The following is a 13193-nucleotide window of genomic DNA, read 5'->3' as shown; positions in this document are numbered from 1 at the left end:
TCGGAGAGTCTGGGTTCCATACTGCGGGGGTGTGCGGCAGACTTTGATGGAAGTGGCACACAAGTTGAGATTTTCTATTCATCCGGGAGCGACGAAAATGTATAGATACCTTCAGTTCAATTGTTGGTGGGAAAGCATGAAGCAGGATGTGTCCTGGTATGTGGAGAGGTGCTTGGCATGCAGGAAAGTCAAGGATGATCATCAGCGAGCTCACGGACAAATGGAGCCGCTGGGTGTTCCCATTTGGAAATGGGAAGAGATTACGATGGATTTTATCACGAAGCTATCGTGGACTGCGCGAGGGGTGGATTCGATTTGGGTCATCGTGGATTGATTGACCAAGAGTGCGCATTTCATTCCAATTCAGGAGAGAATTTTCACAGAGAAGTTAGCAAATGTCTATATCTGGTAGGTTGTGGCACGACATGGGGTCCCCGTCTTAGTAGTTTTTGATCAGGATGTTCGATTCACTTCCAAGTTTTGGAAGAGGTTCCATGAGGAGTTGGGTACTCGTTTGCATTTCAGCACAACTTTTCATCCGCAGACCGATGGTCAGAGCGAGTGGACCATCCAAACCTTGGAGGATATGCTTCAGGCTTCTGTGCTAGATTTTGGTGGTAGCTGCGATACGTATCTCCCATTGGTTGAGTTTTCTTACAAAAACAACTACCATGCCGGTATCAATCGACCTCCTTTTGAGATGCTTTACAGGAGAAAGTGTCGGAACCTGATTTATTGGGGTGAGGTTGGTCAACGAGTTATAGGTAGCCCGGAGGTGGTGCTTCGATTACTGAGTTGATCCAGCAGGTGCGCGGGATATTGCAGACCGAACAGAGCTGTCACTAGAGTTACACAGATAGACGCAGGTCATATTTGGAATTTCAGGTTGGGGATATGGTACTCCTGAAGGTGTCACCTTCGAAAGGTGTTATCCGGTTCAGGAAGCGTGGCAAGTTGGGCCCCAAGTACATCGGTCCTTTCAGGGTTATTGCCCAGGTGGGCAGCATTGCTTAACGCTTGGAGCTACCTGAGGAGCTTAGTCAAATTCACAACACTTTCCACGTCTCTCAACTACAAAAATGTTTGGTTGATGATTTCGCAGTGGTTCCTTTGGTGGATATTCAGGTGGATGAGCGCCTGAATTACATAGAGAGACCGGTTGTGATCCTAGAAAAGAAGACGAAGACTTTGCAAAACAAGGTTGTGGGTCTAGTGAATGTGCAGTGGCAACACCAAAAGGGGTCAAAATGGACATGGGAGCCTAAGAAGGAGATGAGAGAACACTATCTAGAGTGTTTGCGGAAGCGGACTTCGAGGATCAATTCTGATTTAAGTGTGGGAGACTTGTAACGCCCGATTCTCACGTAATTTCTTAAAATATAAAGTGTTTATTGATTATGTGGGTCGCCTAGTACGTTGGGCACAATCATGGTACGTTGGGCGTACCACGACGAACCTTAGACACGAGGCTTTCCCCCTAGTATGTTGGGTGTACATATGGTACGCTGGGCGTACTCGAGCCAGGGGCAAACCCTAAATTTTAGGTTTTGGACCCTATTTAAGCACCTTATGCCCTAAGTTTTCTCTCATTACTAACCACCATTGTCCCCAAATCATTATCTCGAAACACTAACCCCATTTTACAGAAACTTGAGTCTTGTGTGTGTTTTGGTGTGTGTGTTTTTGCATCTTGAAGAAGAAGAGGTCATTGGAGGAAGGTTAGTTTGCTTGGAGCTTAAAGATCCATAACTCTCTCCACCTTTTCAAGCTTCTGGAGGTATAAAGCTTCAAACTTTATGACTCCTTAGCTTAGATCTAGATTTGGGAGAATGTTTGGTATGTTTTGGTCCCATGGTTTGGTTCTTGTGAGTAGAAGTTACTCTAGAACATGTATTGGTCATTTGTTGGTATTTCTGGAGTTGTAGAATCATAAAAATGGAATCTTGATGGGTTAAGCTCAACCATGCATGAGTTGATGGTCTTAATATGAAGTCAGAGTGTTAGAAATGCATGTTGGGCCTATTTGAGCCATGCAAAGGCATCAAGTTGATGACTTTATCATTTAAGCCATTTCCCTAGTGCTAGATCTGCAATTTGGACGTTTGGACTTAAGCATTAAATTCTTGATCTAATTTTTGGCATTCTGAGGAGTACGCAGGGCGTACAAAGGCGTACGCTCAACGTAGCATGTTTGAGTCCCAATTTCCCTTATGTTCTATAAGCTTGTACGTGGGGCATAACTGGTGGTACGTGGGACGTACTCACCAGAACCCTTCTTGGGCCATTTCTTGGGCTTTATGTCTTTTGGGCTTGGGCCATGGCTTGTTGGGCCTAGGGTGGGAAGGGTTTCGTGATAAAATCCATGGTGATCTGCTCCCATTTCCATATGGAGATGGGTAGTAGTTGCATCTTGTCGTGGGGTCTTTGATGTTCGGCCTTGACCTTCCGACAAGTCAAGCGCCGCTCCACAAACCATGTTATCTCCTTTTTCATACATGGCCACCAATAACTCAACTTCAAATCCCTATACATCTTTGTGGCCCCTGATGGATCAAAAACTTTGACTTATGAGCCTCTTCTAGAACTATCTGCCTCACCCCACCAGTAGTCGGAACCCAAACTCTACCACACCGAGTTAACAAACCCTGACTATCTGTCACGAACAAAGGAATCTGCCCCTGATCCGCCCGACCTTCCAATTCTCCTTTTTCAATCCCTCCACATGAGCATCATTGATCAAATCTAGTAAAGGAGAAATGATAAACATTTTCAGACACATATCCTCGATAAGGGAACTTGTAGCCTTACGAATCAAGGCATTAACCACCATATTGTCCTTCCTAGGGTGATACAAGATCTCACAATCATAATCCTTTACCACATCCAACCACTTCCGTTGTCGCATATTCAAGATCGGCTGATCCATCAAGTACCTCAAGCTCTTGTAGTCAGTGTAGATCATACACCTAACCCCATACAGATAATGCCTTCAAATCTTGAAGGAAAAAACTACAGCCCCCAACTCCAAATTACGCGTAGGGTAATTCTCCTAATGAGGTTTCAGTTGCCTCGCAATGTAAGCAATCACATGAACCCTGTTCATAAGAACATCTCCCAGACCTGATATAGAGGCATCACAATAAACCACAAAATTATCAATACCCTCGAGAAGCGCGAGAATCAGGGCCTCGCACAACCTCTACCTCAGTGTCTCAAAAGCCAACTGTTGATTGGGCCCCACCGAAATATAACATTCTTCTTTGTTTAGCGAGTCAATGGCACAATAATCTTGGAGAAATCCTGGATAAATCTCCGGTAATATCCCACAAGACCCAGGAAACTTCGAATCTCGAATGGGGTTCTCGGAACCTCCCATTGCATCACGGCCTCGATCTTGGCCGGATCGACCAATATACCCTTCTGGTTGACGATATGCCCCAAAAACTGCACCTCGCACAACCCAAAACTCGTATTTGGAGAATTTGGAATACAACCTCTACCTTCTCAGAGTATTCAATACCTCCCGCAAATGATCCTTGTGCTGCTCCTTGGTCTTGGAGTATACCAAAATATCATCAATAAACATCACCGACCGATCCAGCATCAGCATGCATACTCGGTTCATGAGATCCATGAATGATGTTGGCACGTTGTTCAGCCCAAAAGGCATCACCAAGAACTTGTAATGATCGTAACAAGTTCTGAAGGTCGTCTTCTGCACATCCTCATCACTGACCCTCATCTAATGGTATCCTGATCGCAAATCAATCTTGGAAAACTAAGATGCACCCTGACGCTGGTCAAATAAGTCGTCGATCCTTGGAAGTGGGTAACGGTTCTTCACCGTTAACTTATTCAACTCCCGATAGTCAATACACATCCTATGTGAGACGTCCTTCTTCTTCACAAATAGGATAGATACTCCCTAATTTGAACTACTCGGCCAAATAAATCCCTTGTCTAGCAACTCCTAAAGCTCCTTAGAAAACTCCTACATCTTTGGTGGTGCCAAGTGATACGGTGCCTTGGTTATTGGGGCCACACCAGGAACTAAATCGATATGGAACTCGACCTGCCTCTCGGGAGGCACTCCTGGCAAATCCTCAGGAAACAAATCTAGTAAATCTCGAACAATGGGCACCTCACTCAACGTCGTGGTGCCCTCAACCCGAGTATCTGCCACATAAACCAGAAACCCAAAACAACCCTGCTGAAGATATCTCTTGGCCCTCGCAACTGAACAGAGAGCCGACCCAAATGAAGCTCCCTCGCCAGGAATAACCAGTTCTCCCCCACTTGGGGTTCAAACTCTCACCAGCTGGCGCTTAAAATCAATCATGGCCCCATTGGGGCCCAACCAGTCCAATCCGTTAATAACCTTCGGCCCGCATAAAGGAATCGACACCAAATCAGTAGAGTAATTCTCGATGAACAGGTTCAGGACATACCCACGATAAACCCTCGAAGCACTCACAGAATGATCATCAGCAATCTCAACCTCCAACGGATAATCCAGAATCCCAAAGGCATCACTTGACTTCTTGTTGAGCGTAAGAGATACAAAGGATCAGGTAGCACCCGAATCAAACAGAACATGATCAGTCGTACCATAGACTAAGAAAGTCCCTATAGATGATCAGATACAATATAAGCAAAAATAAGGAAAGCAATAAAGATAAAATGAAATTACATACCGGTTACCACATTCGGTGCTGCTCGAGCCTTATCGGTAGTTAGCTGAAATGCCCTGCTCTTCACAACAGGTGTCTCTGCCTTGCCCTCGCGACCATCGGTAATCCTCAAGGCGGCTGGTGCAGGCGCCACCACTGCCCCTCCTGACAACCTCGGATAATCGGCCTTTTTATGGTCTGTCTGGTTACAATGAAAACATATCAATGCACTCCAGGGGCAATACCTACTCATATTACCCGACTGACCGTATCTGTAACAACCCGAACTCGCTGATCGACATACCCTACTATGCTGCTTGCCGCACTTGCCGCAACGAACCCGACCCTAATGGCCCCTAGAATGCGACAAAGATGTCTTGGTCCTCTTATCCATGCCCAAGACAATCTGCACGACTGCACCTAATCTGGCTTGCGCTTCGTCCGAAGCTCCATCTCAATCTCCCTCCTGTGAACCCTCTCAATCATATCATTCTTGGTCTTGCATCCCGAAGAGCTCACGAACTCCCTGATGTCATCCCCCAACATTTCATGACATCTCGTCTTCTTTATCTTCTCATCTGTAGCGTACTGCGGAACCAAAAGAGCCCTCTCCCGGAACTTGGCGATGATCTCCGCTACAGTCTCAGTAGTCTGGAGAAGGTCCTAAAACTTCCTCGCCGACTGTTGCACCTCGATCGCCGGTGAAAACTCCCTCTGGAACCGCGTAACAAACTCCTCCCAAGTCATGGTTGCCGCCGCTGTAGTCCCCACGGCTCGTCCGACCTCATCCCACCAATTACGTTCTCGATTCCTTAGTAGTCAGGATGTAAACCATTCCTTTGCCCCATCCGAGCAAAAACTTGTCCACTGAGCATTCTCTATGTCAGCGATCCAGCGTTGGCTAGCGATGGGGTCCTTAGTCCCTAAGAACTCTGGAGATCCACAAGCCTTGAACTCCCTAAATGAGGAAGTTCGCGCTCCTAACTGACACACAACAATCTCGGTTCGAAAGGCCCTGCGCCACTCATCCATATGCTCCATAATCCCTTCCTTGATGGTACCAAACGTCACAGGAGTAGCATCCACTATATCGCAAGTGACCTCGGTCTCAATAAACTCATATAACCTCTCATCAATAGGTTCTGTGCTCGAGCCATAACCAGAAGCAAAACCTCCTCCTCGAGTGAACATCACCATACTCAAACTAAAATACAACATATAAACGATCAACATAAAACTTGAGGGAACTCTCACTATACGAGTCTCCTTAGAATCCCCAGGTCCATCCTTGTATCGAGTACGGATCTTGTGCTTCTAGTAGTATGGGCCTAATACTACCTTCCACACCTATCTATACCCTCCTCAAGAGCCATCCTGGTTCCTCTAAGTCACCACACTAAATCTATATACCAATCCTATGCTATACAACATACAAAATCTATTATGGTATTACCTAGGCTCTCCTAGGAATTCTCAATCTGACCGCCTCGACCATACAAAGAATCTCAATCAACACTGCCAGTTGCATTATGCATGCAATTTTATACACAAAATGGGATCACATAGACTGTCAAATGATGATTCTACCCTAAGTCCACAACCAAACAAGGAATATGAAATGAGGCTAAATTGATCATTATAGGGCTATGTGATCCTGATCGTATACAAATTTAAAAGCATACTTAACAATTAACTGAGCTAATATCTTGATATCAATTCCAAATAATACATGACATCCAATTTATCTTAGGCTATAAGGCACCACACAAATCAGGCAATTCTATCATACGATTCCTGAGGATATCCTTATCCATATGCTAGCATACAATTCAGATATCAGATATGCTAATCACAACACATAAGTATGGGTATTTTAGGAATTACTTACTTGAGCTCAGCTGATTGCATGCATCACACCACCCTTTTACTTGGTGAAATCTTTTTAGAAATTAAAATATTCTTTTAAAAATATTATCATTTCCTCAGTTCGAGTTCTTACACGCCTGAAAGTGTGCCCGAATCCCTCAAACCAAGGCTATGATACCAACTTGTAACGACCCAAAATCCATAAGTAAACATTTCATTTTTCAATTCATAAATCCAAACATCACATGTCTCGAAAACATCGAAAATATAATCATCACAAAATATCAGAGTAACAGAGATCATAAAATGTGGAAATAATGAGTGGTAGGATGTTGTGCCTGATGCAAAATGTAGGTTACAAAACATTGCACTAAGCGGAAAAATATTTAACAATTAAATGATTAGGGAACATGCAACCTAAGAAGGATCTATATCTTTCACATAAAGGCAACATATTATGAACTATCAAACTACACAATTTTCCTAATAAAATTTGAATTCATGAGTATGAATACATACCTTGTTGATTGTTGAAGTAAACAACCAAGAATCCTTTTGTTGATCTTTTAGAAGCAAGCACAACAACCGTCATGCCTCTAGTGGTTCACACCTAACACAAGAAAGAAGGATATTGAGGATAGAGGAGGTAGGAGATCAGAATTTCGGCCAACCCTTGGGGAATGATGAGTGCCAAAAATGCTAGGGGTTGGTTTCCTTATATAGTGCAACTTGGAAACCCTAGATAAGCCTAAACCAATATAATAATATTATATTGAATTGGTAATTATCTAGTTTCCTGATTATCCTCCAAGGATAATTCTAGAACCTCTAAAACCCTCCTAAAACCATCCAAGGCTCTAAGTAGGTTCTAGAATGCCTCTTGTTTAATTACTAAACAATTACACTTTAGTCCCTGCACTTTTAATTAATTTTTTAATCACAAAATTAATTCCAATTAATTTCTGATTAAATATTAATTAAATATTACTATTTCTAATTAATATATTATTCTCATAATATATTAAAAAATTATTTATTTAAAATTTTTAATCAAATAATAAATCAACCTCTCTTTCCAAAATCATCCTGTCCAATTGCTAGGTTTGAGGGTAACCCAAAAGAATTGTGCTACTATCAATTCAAGTTTATACCAATTATAGTTATGGGCTTAGACACCTAATCCAATAGTCACCCACTTGGATAAGTCTGTAACTATAATTGCCAGTATAACTTCTAAAACTGATCAGCAAATTGTAGCTTCCAAAAGCCGATTCCGAACTCTGACCCATTCCGTTACATATCCTAAGATAAGTGATCATATAATCCTCAGTTCTACAAGATATAATTCAGACATGAGACATGGAACATAATCAATCTCATTATTCAATACTTTGTTTCCCAATTTCTAATTTGTAATGACATAGAAATTCTAATCGAACACATCAATTTAGTCGTGGTCGGGCCCGACACTATACGTGAACACAAAATCACCGAGGGGCCCAAAGATATCGCTTTTTCCTGTTAAGGCAAAAAGGAACGAATAAACTTTGACTTATATGCTTGCACCATTTACTCATCAAATCATGCACAACCATACATTTTATTACATCAAGTTATTGATGCGTTTACATATCATCAATGCACAACTAACTTGAAACCATAATTCATATATCTCCGTTTCAAGATTATAAGATATTATCGTCTCAGAATTACTCGTGATAAATTCCATGAAGTACTTCTATGAGCGTGGGTTAATCCAATACTTAAATCTCCATTTCAAAGTACTCATGAACATTGCAGCAATACCATTGCTATGTCTAAAACTCTTTAGATAATCTACAATTTAATTCATGACAGTCTTAATTTACTACTTACTTCCAAAAGTACGAGCCACTGTTGAATTTGAATAAATCGAATTATTATGGAAGTAAAACATGCAAAATGAAACACAAAAATAAACAATTGACAAAAGGTAGTACACAAACTTATAAATAATTCTCCATTATTTAATCACCAAAAGTCAATTACATTTACTTTGTTACAAGTTTCAGCTAACTATCTAACGACTAAAACTAATATCATCTTTCAGACCAATTCTCCTAGCATGTTGAACGTGTTTAGCCCTACTCAGACCCTTTGTGAGTGGATCTGCATGATTTTCTTCAGATGACACCCTCTTCACTAGGAGGTGACCTTCTTCTACCCTATGTCTGATGAAATGGTATTTTCTGTCGATATGTCTTGATCTGCCATGATCTCTTTGTTCCTTTGTCAAGGCAAACGCTCCTTCATTATCATAGAAAATTTCCATTGGCTCCTTGATGGATTGAACAACTCCAAGGTCTCTGATGAAGTTCTTCAACCAAATTGCCTCCTTTGATGCTTCGCTCGCTACTATGTACTCTGATTCACAGGTAGGATCAGTCGTTGTCTCTTGTTTGGAACTTTTCCAAGTTACCGCTCCTCCATTTAAGGTAAACACCCAACCAGATTGAGAACGGAAGTTGTCTCTGTCTGTTTGAAAGCTGGCGTCACTATACCCAGTTACTCTCAATGTATCACCGCCTCCAAGTACTAGGACTCAGTCCTTAGTCCTTTGTAGATACTTGAGAATATTCTTAACTTCTATCCAATGAGCTCTTCCTAGACTTCCATGATAACGACTGACCATGCTCAAAGAAAAGGCCACATCGGGGCGATTACGTGTCATAGCATACATGATAGATCCAACAGCAGAAGCATATGGAACTCTACTCATTCTGTTATCTCAGCATTGGTACTCGGGCTCTGAGTCTTACTCAGTTTGGTATTACTCTGGATAGGCAGTTCTCCTTTCTTGGAATTCTCCATACTAAAACATTTTAGCACCTTTTCCAAGTATGTAATTTAACTAAGTCCAATTAGTCTTTTACTCCCGTATCTCAGAATTCTTATCCTAGAATATAAGTAGTCTCTCCTAGATCCTTCATAGCGAAACACTTTCCAAGCCAAGACATAACCTCTTGCAAAGTTGGAATGTGATTTTCTATAATAAGTATGTCATCAACATACAATGCCAGGAAGGTTACTATACTCCCACTAGCTTCGAGATATATACAGGATTCATCTTCACTTCTAGCGAAACCAAAGTCCTTGACTTTCTCGTCGAAGCAAAGATTCCATCTGCAAGAAGCTTGTTTCAATCCATAGATTGATTTCTCAAGCTTACACACTCTATTGGGAAACTTTGCATCAACAAAACCCTCTAGTTGACTCATGTAAACATCCTCAATCATCTTCCCATTAAGGAAAACGGTTTTGACATCCATCTGCCAAATTTCATAGTCATGAAATGCAGCTATGGCGAGCATTATCCTAATAAATTTTATATTAGCCACTGGTGAGAAGGTCTCATCATATTCAACCCCTGGGGTCTGAGTAAATCCCTTCGCAACCAATCGAGCCTTGAAAGTTTGTACCTTTTCATCTATGTCGGTCTTCTTCTTGAAGATCCATTTGCACCCAACTGTCTTACTGATAGGTTTTACACAAAATAACATCCTATGTGCTCATGCAAACCCTAAAGCTTGGAACTAGGCTTCTCTATTGTACATGCAATTCATCCAAGACTTTCAAACCCTAGATCTAGTGTATATAATTCGAAATTGACATAACAAAACAGATCTAGATGATTACCTCTTCTTCAAAGCTTGAATCTTCTTTTCCTTGGAGCTTAGAGTCACAAATGTCACTCCTCTAATGGCTTACAAACACCACAAGCAAGAGGATGATCTTGGAGAGAGGTTGGAAGCTCTTGAAGTCGGCTCTGGTACTCTTAGAAGTAGGTTTGTTGATTTCTGAAGCCTAAAGGGTCTATTTATACTTGTTTTGTTAGGGTTTCAGTCAAAACCCTAATTGGATAGCTTAGGCCTTAAGCAGTCCAAAGAACCTTCCAGAATAAAGGCCGTGGACGAAATTAGATGGGCTTCCACTGTAATTTTCGTCCACCCCTTAAATCAAAAATGATTCTCAACCCAAATCAACTATCACACAATTGACAGTTCCAGTCCCCTTTATTTAATTAATCTCTTTTAGCTACATAATTAATTTTTAATTAATTCTTGTCTAATATTAATTTAATTATATGATTTCTCCTTTAATATATTATTCATATAACATATTAATAAATCATAATAACCTCTTTATTCATAAATCACCCTATCAAGTTGCTTTAGGTGAAGGCAACCAAAAAGGACCATGCACAACCGGTTCAAGTACTTACCAAATATAGTTACGGGCTTAGACACTAATCCAACAGTCTCCCACTTAGATAAGTCTAGTAACTATAAATGCAAGCACAATCCGATTAGCAATCATAGCTCTCAAAAACGCTGTCAAACTCTGATCTTATCAGTAACCTGTCATCTAGATAAGGGATCGTATAGTCCTCCGTTCTAGATATCGTGCAGACAAATACATGGAACATAGTCATACTTATTGTCCAGCAGTTGTTTCTCGATCTCTGATTCTTCTGACATAGAACTTAATTGAACACATCAATTCAGTCCTGACCGGGCCCGACACATAAGTCAAAACAAAATCATCGAGGGGCCCTGATATCGCTTTACCCTCTGTAACGCCCGCAGATTCGGGCTAGTCAATTTAGAGACAATAAGCATCAAAAATGAGTTTTTATGGAAGATTATTTAGAAGTAGAAATCTTAACCAAATGGTAGTATATGTTACAAGGGTTCCGTACATATAAAGAACGCCGAAATCCGAGTTATAACGAAGAAGTTATGGTCCGTCGAAGTTTTACGGCAAAACCGACACGGCACCGGGAGACGTAAATAGTGAATTTATGATAGAGGACTTTTTGGCATTATTAATCTAAACAAAAGTCGTAGAATATGTTAAACCGAGAGCGTCCACAAAAAGAACGCCCAAATCTGACTTCGTATGAGGAAGTTATGAATTTTCTAAGATTTGGCATAGCAGTGCACGACCCGTAACTCGAATTTTAGATCGAGCGGTTTTTGGCCTACGCGACCTAAATGAGAGTTGAATATCTCATTAATAGGAACTCAACGATAAAAATACAGACGAAAACGGAGTCCGTATAAAGGAGTTACGAATTTTTTAGTGTCATTTAACAGTATAATTTCCTCCTACTGTTAAATTTAAGATCGGTTGAGAATTAGCGGACGGAGTCAAAATGAAAGTTATAGATCTTATTTTTACCTACGTGTGGATATAAAGAACGTCAAAAATGGAGCTCGTATGCAAAAGTTACAGATTTTAGAAGTCGGAAGTGTGCTGTGCGAAAATGGGTGACGTGGCACAATCTTGGCCATTGCTTTCTCCCCAAGTCTTGCCACCAGATGGTGACATGTGGCACCAAGTTCAGCCATATTTCACCCTATAAATAGAACCTCTCCCACCCTCATTTTCTTCACACCTTTCCCATTCTTTCTTCTCTCTATACTCTCTCTAAACCTCCCAAAACTCCCCTAGCGCTAGAAGAAAGCCCCTGAGCGCTCGACGGCTCCAAGAAGAAGAGCTTTCTGCTTGGAAGTTCTTCCCCTGCAGAGCCCGGCTTCTAGCCAAACCCCCTCGTAGGTTTCATCGAAGGAAAATAGAATCGTTAAAAGTGAAGCGTTGTCCGAGTTTGGAATCATCACTTTAACAAGTGAGTGCATAGTTACTTTCATCTTACACATAGATATGAAGTATTTTATATAAATTACGTGCTATGTGTATATAACCTGTATACTTGCTATCTATGCTGGATGAACGATTTTATACATGTTTTACATGATTTAAACTGTATACGTATTTTATATCTACAAATATGTTGGGTATAACATGGGTAGATGAAGGATGAGAGATAAAAGATGATATGAGTGAACATTGGCAGCTATGGACTTAGTGCCTATTGAATAAACGTTGGTAGCTATGGACTTAGTACCTATTGGATAAACGCTGGTAGCTATGGACTTAGTACCTGATAGATAAACGTTCGTAGCTATGGACTTAGTACCTATTAGATAAACGTTGGTAGCTATGGACTTAGTACCGGTTTGATAAACGCTGGTAGCTATGGACTTAGTACCTATTGGATAAACGATGGTAGCTATGGACTTAGTACCTGTTAGATAAATGTTGGTCGCTATGGACTTAGTACCTATTAGATAAACACTGGTAGCTATGGATTTAGTGCCCGATGAATGAACTTTAGCAGCTATGGAATTAGTGCTTTACGAACGAGCATTGGCAGCTCTGGACTTAGTGCCTGTTATACAAACCCTGGAATTAATGGACTTCGAAATGAACAGATGCAGGATAGATGATTCTTAGGGTAGATCCTTAAGAGTAAAGAAGATAACGGGGATGGGTAATTGGGTTGATTGTTTGATGTTTAAACATAATAATTAGATTATTGTGGGTTGAAAACCCTATGTACTCACCAGGTTTCCCAACCTGACCCACTCAAGCTTATTTGTATCACAGGTGTTGATATGAAGCTACTTTACACTGAGAGATTTAAAAGAGATGTAGATCACTAGTGTAAATGAATGTAAGTTCTGTTTATGCTTATGTTTCTGTATTAACGATGACATCCCAATGTTTTAAAATGAATAAAATACATTTCTTCAGAAATGATTTGATAACGTATTT

The sequence above is a fragment of the Lactuca virosa genome, chromosome 7 (genome assembly GCF_052849685.1).
Source record: "Lactuca virosa cultivar CGN04683 chromosome 7, Lactuca_virosa_CGN04683_v6, whole genome shotgun sequence".
Lineage (NCBI taxonomy): Eukaryota > Viridiplantae > Streptophyta > Magnoliopsida > Asterales > Asteraceae > Lactuca > Lactuca virosa.
This window is presented reverse-complemented; position numbering follows the sequence as displayed.